Consider the following 26,472-nt stretch of genomic DNA (forward strand, 5'->3'; position numbering starts at 1 on the left):
TCATGGAAATTGGGATACAATAAAAGACTAGTTTTAGTAAGACATATATTAACAAAATGAAAACAGCAATATGCAACACTCCTTGTAATATTCCAACAATCCATCCACCAATCCCTTTAAACCAATTAGCAGGATTTAAAAAGGAGAATGTATCAGACCACCAACTGTCTTTGGTCAATTTGTGGTGTTTGTTATATTCTTCCCTGAGTTTCCTAATGTCTTCCATTTTAGTCTTTAACCGTATGGTAGAGTCGGGGTCAATATAGTGAAAACAGGCTGGACCTATAACTTGACACATCCCTCCTTGAGATGCTGTCAAATAGTCCAGCACTAAGGTATGTTGATTGGTCACTATATTAAGCTGATTCTGCACCGCAACAGTAGTATTAATTACTTCCAATATACTCCAAATTTGGTCATCTAAGTAGTCCGTGACTTCCTCTAATTTGTCCCACATTTGTGTTACCATAGGGTAGAGGAAAACAGTACTAACTATCTTATTGGGTATACCCATTTGTACCAAATGAGGTCTTCCTGATGGGCGTGGGGTATTGTCACGTTTATAGATGGTATGAAGAGGGATGGCTCTCATATCTACTTTACTATGGGGAATAAGATAAGTGGCTGGAGTTAGCCGGGCCAGTGTAAAAGTCCCCCCTACTCCGACTGGGAGCCATTTATACGCATTGTTCCCACAGACCCAATATGTGGCTGATGGCAGATCCCATAAAGCGGAGTGTAATACTAATTTATGTATCAAATCGATAAGAACAGTGATATTTGACAACATACACCATGAAGGCATTTGTCCCAGGTGGCTACAATATCCAACATCCGGATTGCCACATGTTGGATCACTAGGCTTATATTCAGAAGATTCATTACAAGGGACGTTACCAGATATTTCATAACGTGTCATTGGTGCCTTTTATAAACAGATTTGCATGTACCCATGAGTGATTATGAATGTATCTTTCCAATAATGACAGTTTAAAAGCATCTGCTTTACTAGAGGTAGCATTAAAACTGATTTGTAGACCCTCAGTTGGTATGAAGCCTAAATTGGTCAAGGAAGACTTGTTCCTGGGTACCCATGTGTTTCCTTTAAGGGCAAGATATTGTAGATGTTTACTGGTTGCAGTAAGATTTCCTTGCCACCAGGGGAGATCCACCCACCCAACTACTGGTATACCTATAGTGGTGTTCCATAATTTACTAAACTTACTAGCGTTATCAGCAAGGATGTCGCTACGATTGGACCAGTTTAGTATTTCTTCTAGAGTGACTGGGACTGCCAGAAAGGGCATACTAGCGGCTGAAACTGGAGAGTGAGTACATATCCAACAGTCACTGATTTGGTTGTTCTCTAATTGACTCAATTCTTGTACCAAAATCTGGTGGTGAGTAATGAACTTGCTATTAAAAGGGTCAGTACTCTGTTGTAGGCTATTCCAGGTATTGACCAGTCTAACCACACATATTATCATAAAACATCTCAGGATGGTTGACGTTTGCAGTGTGAAGCATGGATCCATGTTGACTTCCCTTCAAGTTTTACTGCTGTTGGGGTTGTCAGGAGCACTTGGTATGGTCCGTCATACAATGGTTCTAGTCCGTGTTTCCGAACATGCCTCTTCACATACACATAATCTCCAGGCTTAAGGGTATGACAACCTTCTGCATCAGCTGGATCTGGAATAGAAGATGATACTAACGCATGGGTGTTAGTTAGTGCTTTGGCAAGCTGAATCACATACTGTACAACATAATCCATTTCTTCTGATAATTGTTGTGGGGTAAATCGAGCTATAGCTGGTTGTGACCCAAATAGTATCTCATAGGGTGACAATTTATGTTTCCCTATGCGGGTGGTACGTATGTGATATAGTGCAATGGGAAGAAGCTCAGGCCACTGGGCCGTAGTTTCCTGCATCATTTTGGTCATTTGCCTTTTCAGTGTGCCATTCAATCTCTCCACCTTGCCGCTTGACTGTGTATGGTAAGGAGTATGCAGCGCCACTGTTGATCCGATCATGGTAAGTATTTCTTGATATACACATGAGGAAAAGGCTGGTCCCTGATTACTCTCGACAACTTCTGGCACTCCATACCGGCAAACAACTTCAGAGACCAGCTTCTTGGCGGTGGTCTTGGCAGTCATGTTTGGAACGCCAAATGCTTCTGGCCAGCTGGAAAACATATCCACTACCACTAAGCAATATTCATATCGTCCTGCTTTAGAGAGAGTGATATGATCAACCTGTAATCGTTGGAACGGATACTCTGGTTTAGCAAGGTGTTTTGTTGGTACATTCTGTAATCTGCCTGGGTTGCAGGTTTGGCATATTGTGCAACCTTTGTTCTGTGCGCTCAACACAGTGGAAATTCCTGGGGCCCAATAAAGTTTCTGTACCAGTAGCAAAGCTTGGTTTTTCCCTCGATGAATCGGTCCATGGGCCCAGGCTGCAACGGCAGGATATAGGAGTCGAGGCAAACAATATAGTTGTTCCTTTTTCCATAGCCCATCTATCAATTTAGCACCTGCTTCCTTCCATGACTGACGTTCCTCTTTAGAAACTTTCTGCTGTGTGGAGCATAGTTTTGTGATTGGAGGGACCTGTTGATGATTTTCTGTAGGTTGATCCTGAGTTGGCACGGAATTTAGCTGTTTGGTCTGCTGTCACGTAACAGCCGTGGACATGGATGTCTGGAGAAGCGCTGCTTGTTAAGCATGGAGATCAGCAAGTGCATTACCTCTTGCTTCGGGGCGTCTTGTCGGGTATGAGCTTTTATCTTTACAACAGCTAGTAGTTGTACCGCTTCCATCAATTGTCTGACGCTTTCAGCATTTTTTACAGGAGAACCTGCAGTCGTGACAGCCTCTCTTTGCCCAGATCTCCCCAAAGTCATGTGCAATCCCGAAGGTGTATCTTGAGTCTGTAAATATATTCACACGTTTTCCTTTGGCCTGTTGACAAGCAGCAATCAAAGCTTTGAGCTCTGCTTCCTGTGCTGACATTCTGGGAGGTAAGGCTGCAGCCTCTACCAATGTATCTTCAGTTGTGACAGCATATCCAGTATGAAACCTGCCAGAGGTATCAGCATATCTGCATCCATCCGTATATAACGTGAGTTCTTGGTCGTCCAAGGGTACTTCCCCCACTAAAACAAGTGGAGTTGACTCCGCAGTAATTTGTTCCAGACAATCATATAGTGGAGCCTCTTTCCCCTCTCCTTCAGGTGCTGGCAGCAAGGTGGCTGGGTTGATGGTGGTGCACCGGTGTAATTTCACATTTTCTGGTAAAATCAACGAACACTGCAGCAGCAAGTATCTCTGTGTGGACAGATGTTTAGGTTGCTGTAAAGCTAAAACAGCCGCAATATCGTGTGGAGCATAAATGTGAGTCTCATGTCCAAGGATGATATCCGCCGTTTTTTCAAGTAACTGTTGTGTGGCGTGAACCGCTTGTAGACAGCTGGGGGAGGCCCTGGCAACCGGGTCCAGACGCGCTGAGTAATAACCGACCGGGCGCTGCTTTGTACAGTGTCTCTGCGTGAGTACCCCGGCTGCATGCCCTCCTGTCTCAGAGACATACAAATGGAAAGGTTGAGCATAATCCGGGTTTCCAAGTGCGGGGGCTGTCATTATCCTTGAATTTAGTTGCTCAAAGGCTTGTTGCAGCAGTTCTTGGTGGTCCTTGTTGTTTACATCAGCCAGAGAGTCTTCTTTTAGTGCATCATATAGGGTTTGCATCAGACGTGAGGCGTCTGGGATCCATTGTCTGCAGTATGTACATAGTCTGAAGAACCGTTGCAGCTCTATGGGATGGTTTGGGAATGGGAATGGTAGTAGATACAGTGGTGGCCAAAAGTATTGGCACCCCTGCAATTCTATCAGATAATACTCAGTTTCTTCCTGAAAATGATTGCAATCACAAATTCTTTGGTATTATTATCTTCATTTAATTTGTCTTCAATGAAAAAACGCAAAAAGAATTGTCCTAAAGCCAAATTGGATACAATTCTACACCAAACCTAAAAAAAGGGGTGGACAAAAGTATTGGCACTGTTTGAAAAATCATGTGATGCTTCTCTAATTCGTGTATTTAACAGCACCTGTAACTTACCTGTGGCACCTAACAGGTGTTGACAATAACTAAATCACACTCGCAGCCAGTTAACATGGATTAAAGTTGACTCAACCTCTGTCCTGTGTCCTTGTGTGTACCACATTGAGCATGGAGAAAAGAAAGAAGACCAAAGAACTGTCGGAGGACTTGAGAAACCAAATTGTGAGGAAGCATGAGCAATCTCAAGGCTACAAGTCCATCTCCAAAGACCTGAATGTTCCTGTGTCTTCCGTGCGCAGTGTCATCAAGAAGTATAAAGCCCATGGAACTGTGGCTAACCTCCCTAGATGTGGACGGAAAAGAAAAATTGACAAGAGATTTCAATGCAAGATTGTGCGGATGGTGGTTAAAGAACCTCGACTAACATCCAAACAAGTTCAAGCTGCCCTGCAGTCCGAGGGTACAACAGTGTCAACCCATACTATCCGTCGGCGTCTGAATGAAAAGGGACTGTATGGTAGAATACCCAGGAAGACCCCACTTCTTACCCCGAGACATAAAAAAGCCAGGCTGGAGTTTGCCAAAACTTACCTGAGAAAGCCTAAAACGTTTTGGAAGAATGTTCTCGGGTCAGATGAGACAAAAGTAGAGCTTTTTGGGAAAAAGCATCAACATAGAGTGTACACGGATAAAAAAGAGGCATTCAAAGAAAAGAACATGGTCCCTACAGTCAAACATGGCGGAGGTTCCCTGTTGTTTTGCAGTTGCTTTGCTGCCTCTGGCACTGGACTGCTTGACCGTGTGCATGGCATTATGAAGTCTGAAGACTACCAACAAATTTTGCAGCATAATGTAGGGCCCAGTGTGAGAAACCTGGGTCTCCCTCAGAGGTCATGGGTCTTCCAGCAGGACAATGACCCAAAACACACTTCCAAAAGCACTATAAAATGGTTTGAGAGAAAGCACTGGAGACTTCTAAGGTGGCCAGCAATGAGTCCAGACCTGAATCCCATAGAACACCTGTGGAGAGATATCAAAATGGCAGTTTGGAGAAGGCACCCTTCAAATATCAGGGACCTGGAGCAGTTTGCCAAAGAAGAATGGTCTACAATTCCAGCAGAGCATTGTAAGAAACTCATTGATGGTTACGGAAAGCGGTTGTTTGCAGTTATTTTGGCTAAAGGTTGTGCAACCAAGTATTAAGCTGAGGGTGCCAATACTTTTGTCTGGCCCATTTTTGGAGTTTTGTGTGAAATGACCAATGATTTGATTTTTGCTTCATTCTCTTTTGTGTTTTTTCCTTGCAAGCAAATTAAATGAAGATAATAAGACCAAAGAATTTGTGATTGCAATCATTTTCAGGAAGAAACTGAGTATTATCTGACAGAATTGCAGGGGTGCCAATACTTTTGGCCACCACTGTAGATGGCCGTTTTTCTTTCTTCTGTGAGATGCCTGGCACCCTGAGTAAGGCAGTGGCCTAAGAAAACCACTTGACCAAGGCAAAGCTGAAGTATCGAGGCTGAGACTCGACAATTCAGTTTTGCTAGATGCTTGAGGAGGCTAACACTGGCCCTGATGGACATTTGCTCCGTGGGGGCGCACAAAAGAAGATCATCAACGTATTGTAATAGCACTACCTCAGGGTTGTCCAGCTGCCACGGCAGCAGACAGCTGGACATGTTCTTTGTAAACTGCTTGGGGCTATTCTGTGCTCCCTGCAGCATCACTGTCCAAGTCAATTGCCTGCCCTGATATGTAAATGCAAACAGAAACTGACAGTCTTTATGTAGTGGAATACCGAAAAAGGCGTTTGCCAAATCGATTACTGTAAACCAGGCTGCAGTAGATGGTATTTGTGAGAGAAGCGTATGTGGGTTAGGCACCACAGGAGTTTCCAAGACTGTCGCTGCATTTACTGCCCTCAAATCCTGCACCAATCGATAAGCGGGCGGCTGCACCTGTTGGGATTTCTTCCCTACGGGAAACAATGGCATATTGCACGGGGAGACGCAGGGAATTAGTGACCCTTTCTCTAACAAGGTCTGAATTTGCTGGTGTAGACCTTGTTCTTGTGCATGTTTGAGCCGGTACGGGCGAACCTTGGGAAAGGGCTCTCCGGGCTTGAGGTACACCTGTATTGGTTCTACCCGCAATCTCCCAATGTCGTCTGGGCCTTATGACCACAGATGAGAAGGAATTTCCCCTATGTATGGGGCTAACCTGGGATCGTTTGGGAGATTTTCATTCGTATCTGATACGTTAACCATAACCGTGGGTAGTGCTCATAAGATGTAGACCTCCTCTACGTGTGTATCAGAATTTGGATCCTTTATACTAAGGATCATCTGACCATTGTCCTGGTATTGAATTCGGGATCGGAATTTAGACAAGAGGTCTGCCCCTAAAAGATTCACCGGGCAGGTCGGGGATATGACAAATTGTGCCATTAATTCCGGGAATGGGCCAATTGGAATAGGTTTGGTGACAGTATGTTTGTTAGGTCTGCCATCTACACCGATCAATATTAGATTGTCATTAGAAAATTGGACCGGGAGACTCTGGGGCAGTTCAGAGGATTTTAGAATGGAGTTGGCCGCCCCAGTGTCTACCATGAACTTCACCGGATTTCCTCCTACTGGGAGAATGGCAGATGAACAGAGCCCGGGGGTGGTTACAGGCATCACGATGGCAGACTCTGGTTGGCCTCCATTTCAGTATGGACGGTCTTGGGGGACATTTTCTCGTGAGTCTTGTGGGCCAGGCGTCCTATTTCTGGATATGGGGGCTTGGGCGGTACACTGATTAGCAGGGGTGTGACAGTCACTTTGGAAGTGTCCTGTCCGGCCACATATCCAACATCGAAGACAGGAATTCACTACTGGTCTTTTCCCAGGATACATTACTTGTTGATTAGGCACCGCCATGGGATAATAGTGGGGCTGTAAGGGAGGATACTGTGTTACGGGTACTGCGGGTGTCACAACTGCCACTGCAGCGGGTTTGGATTTAGACTTAACTGCAGAAGCAGTCCGGGCGACATTTTTCTGGAAGCTTTTTGCTACCTTTAGGGCATCTCCTGGGGTGGCTGACTCAACCTCTGGTCTTACAGCCAATATCGCGTTTTTGATTTCAGTACGTAAACCCTTGATAAAGGCGGATACTAACAGCTGCAATGAGTTTTAGTATGTAAGGAGAACCCAAGGTCCTTATAGACCTGCATAAGGTGCCCATAAAACTTTTCAGCCGACTCCCCTTTCTCTTGAATGACGTCTGTGAGGGTAGTGGATTGATCAGCCAACTTATCCTGAGCCCATATTTTAAGGGCTTGACAAAAGTCAACCCCACTCTCGTACGTATTGGCGTATAATGCTCTGTTATATGGGATAGCAGCCTCTACCATCGGATAATATCCTTCACCGGCTTTTACACAGAGCAGGTGTAGAAGATCTTGCCTTGTTGTAGAATATATCTCTCTATTTGCAGCCATGCCCTTGTAAAAAGCCATGGGGAAGTGTTCGGGATCCGGGAGACGGTTACACAGAGTATCCGTCTGTCCTGGGGAAAACGGGGTATATTTGGGTGGGCCGGTATTCTGGTCCGCTTCTTTCATCTCTGGGAGAGGAGGTGGAGGCGGAGGGAAATCAGCATGAGTACTGATTGTTGGGAGATCTTGGAGGTTGGGGAACACTGGGGGAGACCAGATATTGGGTTTGATTAGTTGAGCGGCATAATCGACGAGATCCCTGTTGATGGCCAAGAGTCTTATCTCTCTTAGTTTAGTTGGATTCATGGCGATGTATTGCTTTATAGTCCCAACTATTATTTTGGCCGTGTCCCGTTTCGGATATCCAAAGATATCAGTGGAAATAAATGACAGGGCTAGAGTTGGGGCCGCATGAAGTTGTGATGCGTATGCTATAATGTTCTGAATTGTTTCTGTAAGCAGGTGTTGTGACCTGGGTACATCCAGGGGGTCATAGCTTGTATAACATGCTGACATGATAGCAGTCCCGCACTTGTAGCCATCACCTCTCCTTCCCTTAACGGACCGTGGTCACGGATGTGATCGTTGGATGCGGTTTGTATTATAGGTCCCCCAATACGACATATTTCTGCAGCTAGCCCCCCCCCATGCTGTAGTTTTTCATTTGCTGCATTTACAATGATCCCAACTTGCTGTTGCGGTATACTCCCTATGCCTATTATTAATATAGTGGAATATTCCGAGGGACCATTCAGTAAAACAGACGCAACTTCCTGGTACTCGTGTCCGTGTTTTATTTCCCCAGTTTGGGAGAGGGTGAATAGGGTACAGTTCGGAGGACCTTGGGTCTCTCTGAATGGAGTATGAATCATGGCGGGAGCAGGTGGGGGCAATGGTTTATAATACCCACCGTCAGTGTTAAGTAATGGGAAGGTTGGTGCTAAAACTCCGGGTCTGCATGCTCCACAATTATAACACGTCTAACACCATCTTGGATTAGTGACCCAGCACATATTACAAAGCCAGCCATCTGAGTTATATGGTGGTGGCTGGCCATCAGTGGGAAGTGTAGGGTATTTAATCTCCTTAGGTATAAATTGCTCAGTTTCTGGGTTCAAAGGCTGGGGTACGGCTACCTTTGTGGGGGTAGGGGATGTTTCTTTAGGGGCTTCAGATTTGGTCTGTGGACACATAAGTTGGGAAGGGGAATCTGCTTCCTCCTTCACCTTTTCCCCCTCAGCTTCATTTTGTAGCACAAAACAACCAGTCTGTTACAGTGCTAGATAATTTTCCCTTCTTGACATAAAAATAATTAAAATAACCAGGCTTAGTCTCCTCCTCTATTTCAACATATCCTTCACCACAAATCTCATGTGCAACTTTCCTAAACTTTTCAGCATCATCCTACAATCCAGTGTCAGCTAGTCTTCCCCTTTTCTGCTGGATTCCTTCATCCCACAATGTAGGTTGAAGTCTCCCCTCCAAGGGAAAGTTTAACAACTTAAACATTTTCGGTGCATTCTTAAATGATCTTTTCCCTTCTCGACCGACCATGATGGTCATCACATCCTCTCCCTCCTGAGGGGGAGATACTTTCTTTCTGCTACACGGAAACATTGATTAATCACTACTGCCTTCCGACTGACAAAGATCCTTGATTTGTGCACAGTATGAGTCTGGCCAGTCTCAACTGTTCCACTGACTCATCTCCCCTTGGAGAAGTCATGTACGGTACTAGGTGAAAGGAGGAGGGCCCGCGTCTGCAACCCTCCGGACACTCGATATACGTATATCTATGTACGTGTCCTACCCAATCTTCGATCACCTGCCGCGACTGATACTAATAGTGTTCAGTCTCCTAAGAATCTTTGTCAGAGGTTAAGGGAGATTCATACAATATTTACTTGTCAATCCGAGGTGCTATTGTTTTAAAAGTAATCAATATCAGACCCCTAATGGGACTAGACCCCTAATGGGACTACACCTCTATAGTCTCACCTTTTGCGGAGTTAAAATTGCAAATTGCCGTTGTAGTGACCAGTATGTTGTAGTGACCAGCTCATGCTTCTGGAGACATGCACCCGTAAATTAAGCGAGCTCTCATAGCTACAGAAATGCCAAACATGTTGGAGCTAACTGTAGTTTGAGCACTGGTGTTCAGAAAGGAGGGGGGGCATTTGGATTTCGGAGCGCATAATTCACTTGATTTCTATTGGGGGGCGAGGAGCCATAGCACTTTTCCTGAGCTTTTGTGTTACCAGTAACATGGAAGCCCCCTATATTTCCATGGACAGATCACAGAGCTAAGTGGGGACTTGCCTTTTTTGTGGATTGATTTGAAGCTTTTGTTAGTAACATTTTCCATAACATTTGGGATCACATTTATCCTGTGCTCTACGCTGAGCCCTTATATCGGAGTTTTCATACAAATCTGAGTGACGAGAGTCAGATGAAACCCCCGAGGGATCCATTCACTATAATGAGGCAGCAGAGTTAATCTTTTCATTGGTGTCCTTTTTTCCCCAGAGGTGCACATACTGTGGCCAACGGCACTTTTTTAAACATCTAGTAAAAAGACTGACACTGCCGGATCACAGGCCAGACGGCATCCACAGTGCCGCCATCTGCCTCATTAGAGGGAATCTTTCACTGGGGGTCCCGTCTGAATCACGTATTTCAAAGATTTTCATGGAAACCACGGCGCAAGCGCTCAGCTGGGTGCAAGATAAATGCGCACCAAGCCTTACTGCGCTCTTTGGGAGGCAGAATGAACAAATCAATAGCAGGTGGAGAATTTGTTTATTACTCCATTTTTTGTGCTGTATAAGTGATTAGACGATTTTATTTTTCTGGTCAGTGCGATTACAGAGATGCCAGATTTATATCGGGTTTAAAAGACACTCTTGTTTGCAAAAACTAGTTTTTGCATCGCCCTATTTTGAGAGCTATAATTTTTCCAGATTTTGGCCGACCATGTCATGCGAGGGCTTGTTTTTGGCAGGTTGAGTTGACTCTTTTATTGGTACCATATTCGGGCACATGACATGTTTTGATTGCTTTTGATTATGATTTTTGGGAGGCAGAATGACCAGAAAGCAGCAATTTAGGATTTTTTTGTTTGGTCGTTCCAAGTGTGGTAAAATTGATAAAGCAGCTTTATTCTTCGGGTCAGTATGATTAAGGTGATACCACATTTAGATCTTTTTTTTTTTTTTTAAAGTATTGTCGCTTTTACAAAATAAAAACTATTTTATATATAAAAAAAAAAAAAATGTTTGCATCACTTTATTCTGAGAGCTATAACTTTTTTATTTTTCTGCTGATAGAGCTGTAGTATGGCAGCTTATTTTTTTGTGGGACAAGATGATGTTTTCAACAGTACTATTTTTATTTACATTTGTCTTTTTGATTGTGTTTTATTTCGCTTTTTGTTCAGCAGTCTGATGGCAAAGCATCATTTTTAGCATTTGCTTTCTTTATGGTGTTCACTAAAGGGGTTAATTAGTGTCAGTTTTATAGGTCAGGTCATTCCAGATGCTGCGATACAAGATTTTTTACATTTTTGTTTATTTTTTTTCAACTTATCTCAGTATGTGGGAATCCTGCCTCCCCTGTCAGTCGTGGAGTTCCACAATCCTCAACGCTTTTCCCCATATCGTTTTAGGTTCATCAGGAGGAAAAATTTAGAACAAGTTTGATAAGGTGTCCTGCCAATAACCTGCAGTCCAGTTAATGCTGTCCCTCTCCCTCTTAATATATCCACCTCTACAGATGTATTTAATTAGAGTCCACTCCCCCAAACACAGAGGTAAGTATCCCCCATTGATATCAATCGCGTGCTTGTCCTTCCCTCTTCTAGTGCGTATGTCTGTAAACCTGACATCCACTAGAGGTACTTCGGGTGTACTGCACAAGTGCAAGTGCCCGGTCTGATGTCAGGCATTCAAACACGCCTCCACTCCAGAGGAATTCACGGGATCGCCGCGCACAGTGAAGCCCGCGCATGAGCACCCGTCCACAAAAGTAAAAAAGTCAAAAAAAAATGAGAGGGGGGGGGTGATTGGAACAGGTTGTTACTTCAAAAAGAGTGCCAGTGGATTTTTAGATTCGGCGCTTTGACTCCGAATGGTCTCAATGAACAACAGAATTATTGTTGCTTTATCTGATTGATAGGGACTACTACTACCAGCCAGCATGGTTAAATGTTTAATTCTATTTTGATTATCGTGGATAAGTTTTTTGTCTATCACTGTCTATATCAGAGATTCTATTATAACTCAGACACCCAGTACATGCCCTTTTTACCCTCCTGTTCCCACATATATTCCCCTTAATTAGTGGAATGCATGATTTATCCCCCTTTCTTGTTAGGCGGCTTGGGGAACTGCACACACACCATAGACCTTTGTAATATAATGCTGGGGCGGTAATTAGCTGTTCCCCTGAAACAAACGTTTGTGGGGCGCCTCGATCCACTATGTGTGGCTGCACCATGTTGGGGTATCGGCGCAGTGTTCTCCATCCAATTTACTTTTGTGGACGGGTGCGCATGCGTGGTCTTCACTGTGTGCGGCGATCCCGTGAATTCCTCTGGAGTGAAGGCGTGTTTGAGTGCCTGACATCAGACCCGGCACTTGTGTAGCACCCTGAGGACTCGGCTGCTACAGGGGTATTGCACCTCAAACCAAAGGTGTGGTATTCCACTCCCGGGTAAGGATGGAGTGTGGGACTGAGCTCAGTAGGCTGCATGCACTACATACATCCCATTTCCGGGGGACAGAACTACGGTACTCCCACCAAGTAGATGTGCAGGTACGACAGCGTCTGTCCCTGGCTGGAGTGGGAGGGGGGGTGGAACATCCCAGTAGTGTAGGGGCAGATAGGGGGAGTACTCTGGGTAAAGCTAGGAGCCCATTGGGTGCTGGTCACCTGGGCTCACACATAGAGGGAGTATATATGGTGGGCACCATCTTAGGACAGGGTCGAGTTCAGCCTGAGGAGAAGCAGAGCAGAGGAGCTCAGCCAGGAGGGCTGACTGGGAGCTGTGGTTCCGGCTGGGCCCAGCTCCAGGGCCAGGCTTGTAGAGGAGAGGAAGAAGGAAGGCCCAGAGATGCAGGAAAGAGGGAACCCTAAGATCCCAGAAGCAAACCAAAAAGGGTGAAGGGTTGGCAGAAGAGGGCACTGGATCCCAAGCTGGCGGAGGCAAAAGTAACCCTTAACCAGGAACCGGAGGTCGTGGGCAAGTTTTGCCACGACCCTCACCACATCCACCAGGAAGGTACACCAAGAGTAGGGTCAGGAAAGCCAGAGAAGGTTTTACCATAGAAGGCCCAAGGGAACCGGACAAAGGTGGATCCCTGGTGGGGACGGCCAGGAGAAAGAGAGTGAGAGGGAAGCTCAGGACCACGCTCCGGAACTGCCTGGGGGTTAGCCGAGTCCCGCACCTGGTGAACGCAGTACGGCTCGGGTGGTCACTCCCGGCCGAAGTGATTAAAGCAACATCAGTGAGTAAAAACCCTGAAACTGCATCTCACGTCTCTGACTCTCCTTTCTGCATTATCACTACCTCCATCATCCTCACCAGCTGCCCTGAGGCCATACCCCTCCCGTTGGGGGTTATACCACCATCGCTGCACCCATACTACCAGCCTCAGCGGACTGTTCTGCAGCGGCGGCCTTGTGACCGCAAATCAACGGGTGGCGTAGTCATCCAACATCTACTGCTAATATACTGCCGTCCAGTTTGACTCCCTGGGCACGGACCGGGTCACTGCCACGAGACTACTACCCCCATCTGATCCGGCTCCGGGTAAGCCCCCGTGCGCGCGATGCCGCACGACACAGCAGGCCCAGGGGCGCGTTAACTTTGGCGTAGTCGGCAGGATCACGTGCCCGCAACTACCGGGTACTGCGTGCCTGAAGAAAAGTTTATATGTACCGTAAGAAGAAGTCTCCCGCCAATTCCGGAGGGTCCCCGCCATCGGACGCCATCACGGGTCGTTTCCCGCCGGTTGCCCGCCATCTGCAGCTTTTTCCCGCCATCCACGGAGTTTCCCGCCACTGGGAGACGATTCCCGCCATCTGAGAAGATTTCCCGCCCTGGCAGAGCGGACGCCATTATGGGCGTGCCAGAGGGTGGCAAGAGGCCACCTCCCATCGTGGGCCAGGTCCAAGAATGGCGCCAAAAGCGAAGACCGCCCCCACCAGCAGAGACTGCAATGATCGAGATGTCCGTCAGCGTGGGGGGTCTGCCCCTGGGACGGACAATCACCAAGCTGCCCCGGGACCACCCTCGATGGGGGCGGATGAAGAACAAAAGAGAGAGGATGGGTGCAGCCTGGAGGAGTCTGGAGAGAACGCACCCGGAGATGGAGGGAGAGTCAGGCAGCACCGACCCTGTGGTCAGTGTAGTGCCGGCGTCCCTGCCCTCTGCTAGGCAGGGACGCTGCTCCCCTCACCGCTCTGCCCCGTGCCCGGCGTCCCTCTCCCGCTCTGCTGTCAGCGCGCGCTCCTTCCCGGCGTCCTCCTCCCGCTCTGCTCTCAGCGCGCGCTCCTTCCCGGCCCCTGTGCTTAGGGCGCGCGCGCGCTCCCCTCCTCTTAAAGGGGCCGCGCGCGCCGTCCTAAGGAGTCCCCGGCCAATGGCCGGAGGACTTCATCATATATAAGGCACCTCCTCCAAAATGGAGGTGCCCGAGCAATGTTGTTTGCACCTGTGTCTCACCTGTGCTTCAGCCCTCAGGTCCCGTTGCCAGTTACCTGCCAGTTACCTGTCAGATTCCTGCCTGATTACTTGCTACCTGTCTGCTTGCCTGAGGTCCGACGGTCTGCCTTACAACTCCGGTCAGTCTGTCTATGGACCAGCTTGCCCGCTCACCTGGGAGCGCTTCTCCGTTACCTGCCTGCTTGCCAGCCCGGAGGCTCCGTTGTCACGTGCTGTGACCACCAGCTACTCCAGACTCTTGCCCGCTCACCTGGGAGCGCTTCTCTGCTACCTGCCTGTTTGCCTACCCGGAGGCTCCGCCGTCACGTGCTGTGACCACCAACTATTCCAGAGACTCTTGCCCGCTCACCTGGGAGTGCTTCTCCGTTACCTGCCTGCTTGCCTACCTGGAGGCTCCGCCGTCACGTGCTGTGACCACCTGCTATTCCAGAGACTCTCGCTTGCTCACCTGGGAGCACACATTCTTCATCTGCCTTGCTAGCCTACCTGGAGGTTCAGCCATCACAGGTCGTACCTACCCTTTATCCAGAGACTGCCCCGATCACTTGCCGTGTCCTCCTGCCCTTACACCCAGAGACTGTCCTGGTCACCTCCTGTGACTACCTGCCTGGTCGCCACCCGCTCCCTTACAAGGACCGCCCCCTTGTATTGTAGCCCAGAGGTTCCGCCTCCCAGACCCGTTACAGTTTGCTCGGGCCATGGAACCCGGTGGCACCCAAGCTCCCTCGCTCTCGGACCTGTGTCATGAACTGTCCCGTCAGAGGTCCCAACAGGAGTCCATCTTGGGTCACCTGCGAAATGTCAATTCTTTCCTGGACACTCTGCCTGCTCCGCCAGCAACCTCCGCCAGTGCCATGACCACTAATACCATGGTATCCTACCCCGGACCCCGGCTTTCTGCACCTCCTCGCTTCGGAGGCGACTCCGTCCAGGCTCGGGGCTTCATAAATCAGTGCACCCTGCACTTTGAACTATTGTCCCACCAGTTTAACTCCGACCGAGCCAAAATTGCATTCATCATGTCCCATCTCACCGGGGAGGCTCTGGCCTGGCTAAATCCTCTATGGGAGAGAGGAGACCCCCTGGTGTCTGACTTGCCTGCCTTTCTCATGGCTTTCCGGAAAGCCTTCGACGAACCCGGACGGAAGACCTCATCCGCATCATCACTGCTACGCCTCCGTCAGGGAAGCCTCACCGTGGGCCAATATGCCATACGGTTCCGTACCCTTGCCTCGGAGCTGGCCTGGGATAACGACGCCTTGGTATCCGTCTTCTGGGAGGGTCTGTCCGGCCATATTAAAGATGAACTTGCCGGTCGGGACATTCCTACCACTCTCGATGACCTAATAACTCTTGCCACCCGGATTGACCTACGGTTCCAGGAGCGTGCCAAAGAGGTCACCCGTGAGAGGGGGTTTCCACGTCTAGTTCCTACTTTTCAGAAACCCGTCACTCCTTCCGTTTCTCCCCAGGTACACTCTCCTGAGCCTATGCAGGTCGACCAGACCAAGATGGTCAAAACCTGTCAGGACTTACGCCGTGCCGAGGGGAGCTGCTTCTACTGTGGCAGTAAGGAGCACCGGATCCGTGCCTGCCCGGAGAGGTCGGGAAAACGCCTGTGTCTAGGTTCGCTCAGAGAGGTCGACCTAGACAAAAATAAATCCTCTCCATCCCTGCTGCTGTCAGTCTCAATCATCTGCGGGGAGAACCGTTATTTCGAACTAGCCCAACTTGACTCTGGAGCAGCCGGAAATCTTATTTCACAGTCCCTGGTAGAGAAATACTGCATCCCCACCAAACCTCTGGCTGTACCCTTGTCTGTTGCTGCCGTGGATGGGGGCCTCTTACCTCGCCCCATCCAACTCATCACCGAATCTATTACTCTGCAGGTGGGAATGCTGCATTCTGAGAGTATCTCCCTTCATGTTCTGCCTGGACTCTCTCACGCCCTCTTGCTAGGTCTGCCTTGGCTCCAGAAACATGCACCCGTGCTTGACTGGCAAACCGGAGAAGTCCTTCGCTGGGGACAAGACTGTCATAAGACCTGCCTGGTTTCCGTCCATCCCGTCCGTCCCTCTCCTACCCCAGCTAATCTACCTGGACTTCCGATTCCTTATTGGTCTTATGCTGATGTCTTTAATAAAAAGGAGGCAGAGACATTACCCCCTCATAGACCATACGACTGTCCCATCGACCTGTTACCCGGTACTACTCCTCCCCGTGGGCGTATTTATCCTTTATCCGCTGCTGAGACCCGGTCGATGTCCGAATATATTGAGGAGAATCTGGCCAGGGGATTCATCCAGAAATCTACCTCCCCGGCAGGAGCAGGCTTCTTTTTCGTCAAAAAGAAGGACGGCTCTCTCCGTCCCTGTATAGACTATAGAGGCCTAAACCAGATCACGGTGAAGAATAAGTACCCTCTTCCTCTCATTCCAGAATTATTTGATCGTCTGAGGGGGGCTAGAATCTTCACCAAACTAGACCTCCGTGGGGCGTACAACCTGGTTCGTATCCGTCAGGGGGATGAATGGAAGACGGCATTCAACACCCGGGACGGCCACTATGAATACCTGGTAATGCCCTTTGGTCTCTGTAACGCTCCTGCCGTCTTTCAAGAGTTGGTCAATGACATCTTCCGGGACCTTCTCTACTCCTGCGTAGTGGTGTACCTGGACGACATCTTGGTCTTCTCTCCGGATCTCCAGACTCACCGGAGGGACGTTCGTCAGGTCCTGCTCAGGCTCAGGCAGAATCACCTCTTCGCTAAATACGAGAAGTGCCTCTTTGAGCAGACCTCGCTTCCGTTTTTGGGCTACATTATTTCTCAGACCGGCCTACGAATGGATCCAGAGAAACTGTCTGCCATCGAGAAATGGCCCCGACCGGAGGGGTTGAAGGCCATTCAGCGGTTCCTGGGCTTCGCCAACTACTACCGCCTCTTCATACCACACTTCTCTTCCCGGACTGCCCAAATTTCCGCGCTCACCCGTAAGGGTACTAATCCCAAAGAGTGGCCGCCCGAAGCAGAAGAAGCCTTTCTTTCCTTAAAACAGGCCTTCTCTTCCGCCCCGGTGCTGCATCGCCCGGACGGCAACAAGCAGTTCTTCCTGGAAGTGGACGCCTCCTCCTCTGGAGCTGGAGCGGTACTTACTCAAAAATCTTCTTCCGGGAGGATGGTAACTTGCGGCTTCTTCTCTAAACTCTTCTCCTCCTCAGAGCGCAATTATTCCATAGGAGATCGAGAGTTATTGGCCATCAAACTGGCATTGGAGGAGTGGCGTTACCTGCTCGAGGGGGCTCTTCACCCGGTTATAATTTACACTGACCACAAGAACTTGGCTTACCTCCAGCATGCCCAGAGACTCAACCCGCGCCAAGCCCGGTGGTCCTTGTTTTTTGCTCGTTTTGATTTTGTCCTTCATTTCCGCCCGGCTGACAAAAACGTCAAGGCGGACGCCTTGTCTCGATCCTTTCTGGTATCTGATCTCGAGGAAGATCCGAAACACATCATCGATCCCGCCAGAGTAATGCAGGTGGCTCCCGTGAGTCTAAATCGTCTCCCTCCCGGAAAGACGTTCGTATCAGTACCTGATCGGGAGAAGATCCTTCACTGGGGTCACTCGTCTAAACTGGCTGGCCACGCTGGTCAGAAGAAGACCCTCCAGCTTATTTCCCGGCACTACTGGTGGCCTACCCTGCACAAGGATGTAATAGACTTTGTTTCTGCCTGTGTGTCCTGCGCCCGCAACAAGGTTCCGAGACATCTGCCAGCCGGTCGCCTCCTTCCACTTCCAGTACCTGCTGCCCCCTGGCAGCATATTGCAATGGACTTCATAACTGACCTCCCACTCTCTGCCGGTTGTACGGTCATTTGGGTGGTCGCTGACCGCTTCTCCAAGATGGCTCATTTCGTTCCCTTGCCAGGCCTCCCGTCTGCACCCGAGCTAGCTAGAGACTTTATTCGTCACATCTTCCGTCTTCATGGCCTGCCCCTCCACATCGTGTCGGATCGTGGGGTACAGTTCACCTCACGCTTCTGGAGAGCCACTTGTAAACTACTAGACGTCTCCCTGGACTTCTCTTCCGCTTACCACCCACAGTCCAATGGTCAAGTGGAGCGGATCAATCAGAACCTAACCAGTTACCTCCGGCACTTCGTTAATGCCCACCATTCTGACTGGGTGGATCTCCTACCATGGGCCGAGTTCTCTTACAATAATCACGAGAGCGAATCCTCCTCCAAATCCCCGTTTTTTGTAGTCTTTGGTCAGCATCCTCGGATTCCTTTTCTTGTCTCCACCTCGGTGGACAACCCGGCTGCGGAATCTCTCGTTAGCAAATTTTCCTCCATTTGGGAGAGTACCCGATCCGCACTCCTTCAGTCGTCCGAACGGATGAAAAGACACGCTGACAAAAAACGCCTGGATCCTCCTCAATTTCGTCCAGGAGATAAGGTCTGGCTCTCATCTAAATATGTTCGACTCAAGATACCTTCTTACAAGTTAGGGCCTCGGTTCATCGGCCCCCTGGAGGTCATCAGTCAGATCAACCCGGTGGCCTATAAATTGAAACTCCCGGCCAACTTACGGATCCCTAACTCCTTCCATGTATCTCTCCTCAAACCTGTGGTACTTAACTCTTTTTCCAAGTCTACAGGTACGCCTCCTGCTCCGGTTTCTGCTGAGGACGAGTTTGAGGTAGAGAACATTCTTGCCACCAAAAGGGTAAGAGGAAAGACCTTTTTTCTGGTAGATTGGAAGGGGTTTGGTCCTGAGGAGAGAACGTGGGAGCCCCGGGAGAACATCCATGCCCCTCTCATCCTAGCTAAATTTTTGTCTGGCCTAAAAAAGGGGGGGCCTAAAGGGGGGGGGTACTGTAGTGCCGGCGTCCCTGCCCTCTGCTAGGCAGGGACGCTGCTCCCCTCACCGCTCTGCCCCGTGCCCGGCGTCCCTCTCCCGCTCTGCTGTCAGCGCGCGCTCCTTCCCGGCGTCCTCCTCCCGCTCTGCTCTCAGCGCGCGCTCCTTCCCGGCCCCTGTGCTTAGGGCGCGCGCGCGCGCGCTCCCCTCCTCTTAAAGGGGCCGCGCGCGCCGTCCTAAGGAGTCCCCGGCCAATGGCCGGAGGACTTCATCATATATAAGGCACCTCCTCCAAAATGGAGGTGCCCGAGCAATGTTGTTTGCACCTGTGTCTCACCTGTGCTTCAGCCCTCAGGTCCCGTTGCCAGTTACCTGCCAGTTACCTGTCAGATTCCTGCCTGATTACTTGCTACCTGTCTGCTTGCCTGAGGTCCGACGGTCTGCCTTACAACTCCGGTCAGTCTGTCTATGGACCAGCTTGCCCGCTCACCTGGGAGCGCTTCTCCGTTACCTGCCTGCTTGCCAGCCCGGAGGCTCCGTTGTCACGTGCTGTGACCACCAGCTACTCCAGACTCTTGCCCGCTCACCTGGGAGCGCTTCTCTGCTACCTGCCTGCTTGCCTACCCGGAGGCTCCGCCGTCACGTGCTGTGACCACCAACTATTCCAGAGACTCTTGCCCGCTCACCTGGGAGTGCTTCTCCGTTACCTGCCTGCTTGCCTACCTGGAGGCTCTGCCGTCACGTGCTGTGACCACCTGCTATTCCAGAGACTCTCGCTTGCTCACCTGGGAGCACACATTCTTCATCTGCCTTGCTAGCCTACCTGGAGGTTCAGCCATCACAGGTCGTACCTACCCTTTATCCAGAGACTGCCCCGATCACTTGCCGTGTCCTCCTGCCCTTACACCCAGAGACTGTCCTGGTCACCTCCTGTGACTACCTGCCTGGTCGCCACCCGCTCCCTTACAAGGACCGCCCCCTTGTATTGTAGCCCAGAGGTTCCGCCTCCCAGACCCGTTACAGTCAGGAGCCTGTTGCAAGCCACCACCCCACAAGGCCTGGTGGAGATCCTGGCACAGCTCCCCCGAGACCGGGAGCGTGCACAGACCGCGCTGGAGGGCCTCGCACGGAGGATGGCCCAGGTGCAGCGAGAAACGCTGACTGAGTGGAGTAGGGAGATGGCCCAGCAGGCTGGAACCCGCCAGCGGAGCACGCCACCCGAGACGAGGAGTCTGACCGCCTCTGAGGATGGTGCAGGAGGAATGAAGGCCGGAGACGATGCCGTGGAAGGAGCTGAAGAGACGGAGGCAGGTAAAGGGGACGTCACTACCCCAAGCCTAGAAACCGTGAGCCTGCCCCAGCTCCCCATCGCAGAGCCCGAAATTCCCCCTACCGTGCCCGTCGCTGCACCGCCACCGCTCCAGACTAGGCCTCAAGCAGGAGCCGCGACCACGCCCCCTGTGACGACACGCGCCTCAACCCCGAGCGCGGCCAAGCAGGAGACGCCACCGGCCTGGTCGCAGGGCCGAGTACCCCCGGGCGCCGCCGTCCCCGCAGTTCCCTTCACCTTTAAGGTGCCACCGGCCTGGTCGCAAGGCCTGGTGAACCCGGGCGCCGCTGCCACCACCGCGCCCTCAACCCACAAAGTCCTACCCTTGGGTGAAGACCTGTTCGCCCAGCACACTTGCCCGGATGGGCAGCCCTTTGAGTGGCCACCGGAGTACCTCCATCCCCGACTCCGGAAGGAAAGGCCTCTGTGTGAGCCCCTGATTCCGGCTCCGGCGCCCGCCAAGATCGTCCCGCTCCCGTTGGAGGAGGCCCAATTCGAATGGGACCCCACTGGAGAAAACCTCATTGGGTTCACCCACGAGACCCGGGCGGCCGCAGCCCAGCGAGCAGAGTGCTGCCGGCAACAGCTGGAGGTCTTCGACAGGGAGCGGCGAGAAAGGCGGGTCCGCGAGGAGCGGCTGCAAGTACAGAGTGCGGAACAGAAGAGCCGAACCAGACGAAACCCCCGTGCAGCCCATGGTCCCCGCGCCACCGGGACCGTAATCAAGTTTCAACTGCAGCACGGGTGGGGTTTTATCCGGGACCACAGAACCCCCGGCGACGTCTTTGTCACCCGCAGGGACGTCGAGAGCCATCTGCCGGAGGGACACAGAGGACGTGATCTTTACCTGGGTGATGAGGTCACCTTCACCCGGCATCAATGTGCCAAAGGTCCATATGCTCTCCATGTGCACAGATTGACTGAGGAAGAGCTGCGGTTTGAGGAAGGTCAAGAGGACCCGGACGGGTCTGAAGGTTACCCTCAAGAAGGAGCAGGAGGATGCCGTTACTAAAGTACGGTACAGTGAAGCTGTAAATAGTTACCCGTAAGAGTACAAGAACTGTTACCAGTAAAGAATAGTCCCCGTTGGGACCAGCAAACTGTTACCCGTGTGTCCCTATCCCTTAACAGGCTGAGGACTGTGAACAGCCATTCCTTATCCCCACTGGCCGAGGACTGAGAGCGGCCATATCTTGTATATAGTTGCGCTTTCTAAAGCGCCCCCTACCGGTTTTATAAGGAACTGTTTTTGTGACTGTTGCACTTTTACCTGGTCACAAGTGCACAGTGGCCAGAAACTCAAGAACATTTTATATCAGAAGAGTTTTATATGAAAAAGTTTATATTGCTAGAATCTGATAATGTTTTATATATTGGTGTATGTTTTGCAAAAAGTTTGTATGTTTTATATTGTTTTGCTCTTTTACAGCCCGAGGACGTGCTGTGATTTACCAGGGGGGAATGTAGCACCCTGAGGACTCGGCTGCTACAGGGGTATTGCACCTCAAACCAGAGGTGTGGTATTCCACTCCCGGGTAAGGATGGAGTGTGGGACTGAGCTCAGTAGGCTGCATGCACTACATACATCCCATTTCCGGGGGACAGAACTACGGTACTCCCACCAAGTAGATGTGCAGGTACGACAGCGTCTGTCCCTGGCTGGAGTGGGAGGGGGGGTGGAACATCCCAGTAGTGTAGGGGCAGATAGGGGGAGTACTCTGGGTAAAGCTAGGAGCCCATTGGGTGCTGGTCACCTGGGCTCACACATAGAGGGAGTATATATGGTGGGCACCATCTTAGGACAGGGTCGAGTTCAGCCTGAGGAGAAGCAGAGCAGAGGAGCTCAGCCAGGAGGGCTGACTGGGAGCTGTGGCTCCGGCTGGGCCCAGCTCCAGGGCCAGGCTTGTAGAGGAGAGGAAGAAGGAAGGCCCAGAGACGCAGGAAAGAGGGAACCCTAAGATCCCAGAAGCAAACCAAAAAGGGTGAAGGGTTGGCAGAAGAGGGCACCGGATCCCAAGCTGGCAGAGGCAAAAGTAACCCTTAACCAGGAACCGGAGGTCGTGGGCAAGTTTTGCCACGACCCTCACCACATCCACCAGGAAGGTACACCAAGAGTAGGGTCAGGAAAGCCAGAGAAGGTTTTACCATAGAAGGCCCAAGGGAACCGGACAAAGGTGGATCCCTGGTGGGGACGGCCAGGAGAAAGAGAGTGAGAGGGAAGCTCAGGACCACGCTCCGGAACTGCCTGGGGGTTAGCCGAGTCCCGCACCTGGTGAACGCAGTACGGCTCGGGTGGTCACTCCCGGCCGAAGTGACTAAAGCAACATCAGTGAGTAAAAACCCTGAAACTGCATCTCACGTCTCTGACTCTCCTTTCTGCATTATCACTACCTCCATCATCCTCACCAGCTGCCCTGAGGCCATACCCCTCCCGTTGGGGGTTATACCACCATCGCTGCACCCATACTACCAGCCTCAGCGGACTGTTCTGCAGCGGCGGCCTTGTGACCGCAAATCAACGGGTGGCGTAGTCATCCAACATCTACTGCTAATATACTGCCGTCCAGTTTGACTCCCTGGGCACGGACCGGGTCACCGCCACGAGACTACTACCCCCATCTGATCCGGCTCCGGGTAAGCCCCCGTGCGCGCGATGCCGCACGACACAGCAGGCCCAGGGGCGCGTCACTTGCGCTTGCGCAGTACACCCGAAGTACCTCTAGTGGATGTCGGGTTTACAGACATGCGCACTGGAGGAGGGAAGGACAAGCACGCGATTGATATCAATGGGGGATACTTACCTCTGTGTTTGGGGGAGTGGACTCTAATTAAATACATCTGTAGAGGTGGATATATTAAGAGGGAGAGGGACAGCATTAACTGGACTGCAGGTTATCGGCAGGACACCTTATCAAACTTGTTTTAATTTTTTCCTCCTGATGAACCTAAAACGATATGGGGAAACGCGTTGAGGATTGTGGAACCCCACGACTGACAGGGGAGGCAGGATTCCCACATACTGAGATAAGTTGAAAATCTTGCACCCTAACTTTATGGCAAACTGCCTTGGCAAGTCTAGTACTGTTTAATGTGAATGGTGGAAGGGACCCATGTGTGACCTTTATCAGATTCTGGCCTACATATTCTAATGATTGATAGTAGCTGGGTAATCTTTATTGTGTCCGTATGTAATCTCTTATCGTAATATATGTGGGAAATTATCTGCCACCGTGTTTCAGTCGGGGAAGTATTTATCTATACTCCTAATTTGGAGTGGAATGAGATTTTTATCTGGTAATGTGGCAATAAATATAAATATGAATATGAATATCCCGCATAGTCGGTGTGTTTAAGTATTGTGTATATGTAGTTGCTATGCTATCTATTACTTGATTTATCTTTGGAGCCACAACATACCAGCATTATCTACTGATGGTATTCCTGGTGGCATTTTTTTATCTGTGACCTATCACTGGTAGAGGTGGACGGATTTTGACTGAGAGATATTTTGTTAGTGGTTCTCGGTGTTATCTGCACGTGTGCCACAAACTGCTTTATAATAAGTGATCGATTGCCAGTAGATGGATCACGTTTTTACTTGTCTGTTTCTATAGTATTTGGTGTCTTTTGCAAGTTGTAAGACATTACTTTAATGTTATCTTTTAAATGGGTTTTTCAATGTGAGATGTACAATATATTTTAATTTTTTTTGTTTTTTTTCCCACAATTTTTTTTTTTTATAACTGTTTTAAACTTTTTTTTTTTTTTTACTTTTTTACTTTGCCCAACTAATGGGACTTTCACTTTTTGCTGGCTGATTGCTTATAAAGCATAGCAATGCTATGCTTTACAAGCTGTCCATTTTGCACTGACAAACTATCTACACCATGCACTAAGCATGGTGTAGCAAGTTTGCTAGCTCTGGTGACCCGGATGTGGTCATGACGACATTAGGTCACTATAGTAACGATTAAGCCTCGATGATGTCACGGGGTCATCGATCAAAGGGCAGAAAGGGCTTCTTTCCTCTGCCTGCTTTCTAGATGCTGCGATTCATATAGATCACAGCATTTAGGGGGTTAAAGTGGCGGGTGTCAGCTTTCAGAATCAGCTGAAACCCAGCGGCGATCGTGCGCACACAGCCCACGTGCACGCCAAATCTCCATGACGTATTCATACGTCCAAGGTCGGTAAGTACCAATCAACCTGGAAGTATGCATATGTCCAAGGTCGTAAAGGGGTTAATGTTGTCTGGAGTGCATTTTTTTCATTTTGCTACTTTGTATGGATAGGAAGAATCCATGTGTGAACTCGTATCCTTGACTCCATTGTATTACCTTTCAAAAAACTTGGCTTTTAACACTTCAAGGTGCTCACCACATCTCTAGATAAGTTCCTTGTGAGGTGTAGTTTCCAAAATAGGGTCACTTGTGGGGAGTTTCCACTGTTCTGCATGGCGACATGGCTTCCGCTAGCTATTCCAGTGAATTTTAGGCTCCTAAAGTCAAATGGTGTTCCTTCCCTTCCAAGCCCTGCCGTGCAGCCAAACAGTAGTTTTCAAACACATATGGAGTATTGGTGTACTCAGGAGAAACTGCACAACAAATTGTTTGGTCCATTTTCTCCTGTTACCCTTGTGAAAATAAAAAATGTTTTGCTTAAGCAACATATTTGTGTGAAAAATAATTTTTTTTCATTTTTTTCTTCCACGTTGGTTTAATTCTTGTGAAGCACATAAAGGGTTAATTCGCGAATGTGGTTTTCAGCACCTTGAGTGGTGCAGTTTTTAGAATGGTGTCACTTTTGGTTATTTTCTGTCACATAGGCCCCTTAAGGTTATTTCAAATATAATGTGGCCCCTAAAAAATGGTTTTGTAAATTTTGTTGGAACAATGAAATATTATCTATTTTGTGTTGTATAACTATTTGGTTTAAGGTGATAAAAATTAAACGTTTGAAAATTGCAAAACGGTCAAATTTTATTTGTCAAATTTTCGACATTTACATAAATAATTGCTAATCGACCAAAAGTTACCACTAAGATGAAATGCAACATGTCACAAAAAGCAATCTCCGAATCACTGGGATATGCTGAAACTTTCCAGAGTAATAACCTCATAAAGTTACACTGTCCAGAATTGTAAAATTTGTTCTGGTCAGGAAAGTGAAAACAAGATTGAGGGTGAAGGGGTTAAAAAATTCAGATGAATTGCAATCATACAATTGATTTTAATCTTTATATTACATTGCTTCATTTACCTTTTGGCTTCCTTCTTTTAGTATTTTCTGTCATTTATTAGAACAAGAAACTATTATGAAAATTAATAGTGATATTTACGGAGTTAAAAATAATATAGAATGTAAAAAATAGCCTCACTCAGCTGCTTTTTTCGTTTCAATCTTAAGCTGTTTTATTAAAACGTGCATCATAAACCAGGTCAACAGAAAAATAGCCGTAGTCCGTTTATGCCAAAAAGTCTGACAGCACCTTTTACAGTCTATGTACCTGCGGGAATCCGCCCACTCAGAATACAGGGTTTAATTATCTTAAGCAAGAGCAGCGCTCTGTAGGTCAGCTTCACCTTCAGATCACACATAGAACAACAATTATCCCCAGAGGCTTCACCTTTACCTGGAGCACACCCTAGGTTGGAGATATGGTGAACAGCCATTCTACCCCACTGTTTAGCTGTTAAACAAAAAAAAAACCTTGCCCTGTCATGGCTGATTAACCCCTCTTGGCACATAACATGCTGGAGCAAACTTCAAGGTTCTTATCATTGAAGCTAATAACCTCAGTGAAACATATCTCCCCTCCAGCCCATTACCAGTGATCCACTTACAACATATACAATATATATTTTTATATATTTGTTTATATAATTAATGTACGAGTGTAAGATATAGAAATCAATGTGAATTATGGAATAGAATGATGTCAGTTTTTCTCTTCATTTAAAATAGCACTTATTTTTTTTGGCTTCATATGTTTTTGATTTGTGCCA

The 26,472-nt window shown here is 48.9% G+C and overlaps 1 protein-coding gene across 1 annotated transcript in view; it reads left to right on the plus strand.

Annotated features, from left to right (window-relative positions):
• LOC141176272 (glutamate receptor ionotropic, NMDA 3B-like) overlaps window positions 1-26,472 on the plus strand; it is a 474,027-nt gene that overhangs the window by 295,849 nt on the left and 151,706 nt on the right. The window lies entirely within an intron of this gene.

Source organism: Phyllobates terribilis, unplaced genomic scaffold (genome assembly GCF_046119375.1).
Source record: "Phyllobates terribilis strain yellow unplaced genomic scaffold, ASM4611937v1 Scaffold_22__1_contigs__length_20350403, whole genome shotgun sequence".
In the NCBI taxonomy this organism is placed as follows: domain Eukaryota; kingdom Metazoa; phylum Chordata; class Amphibia; order Anura; family Dendrobatidae; genus Phyllobates; species Phyllobates terribilis.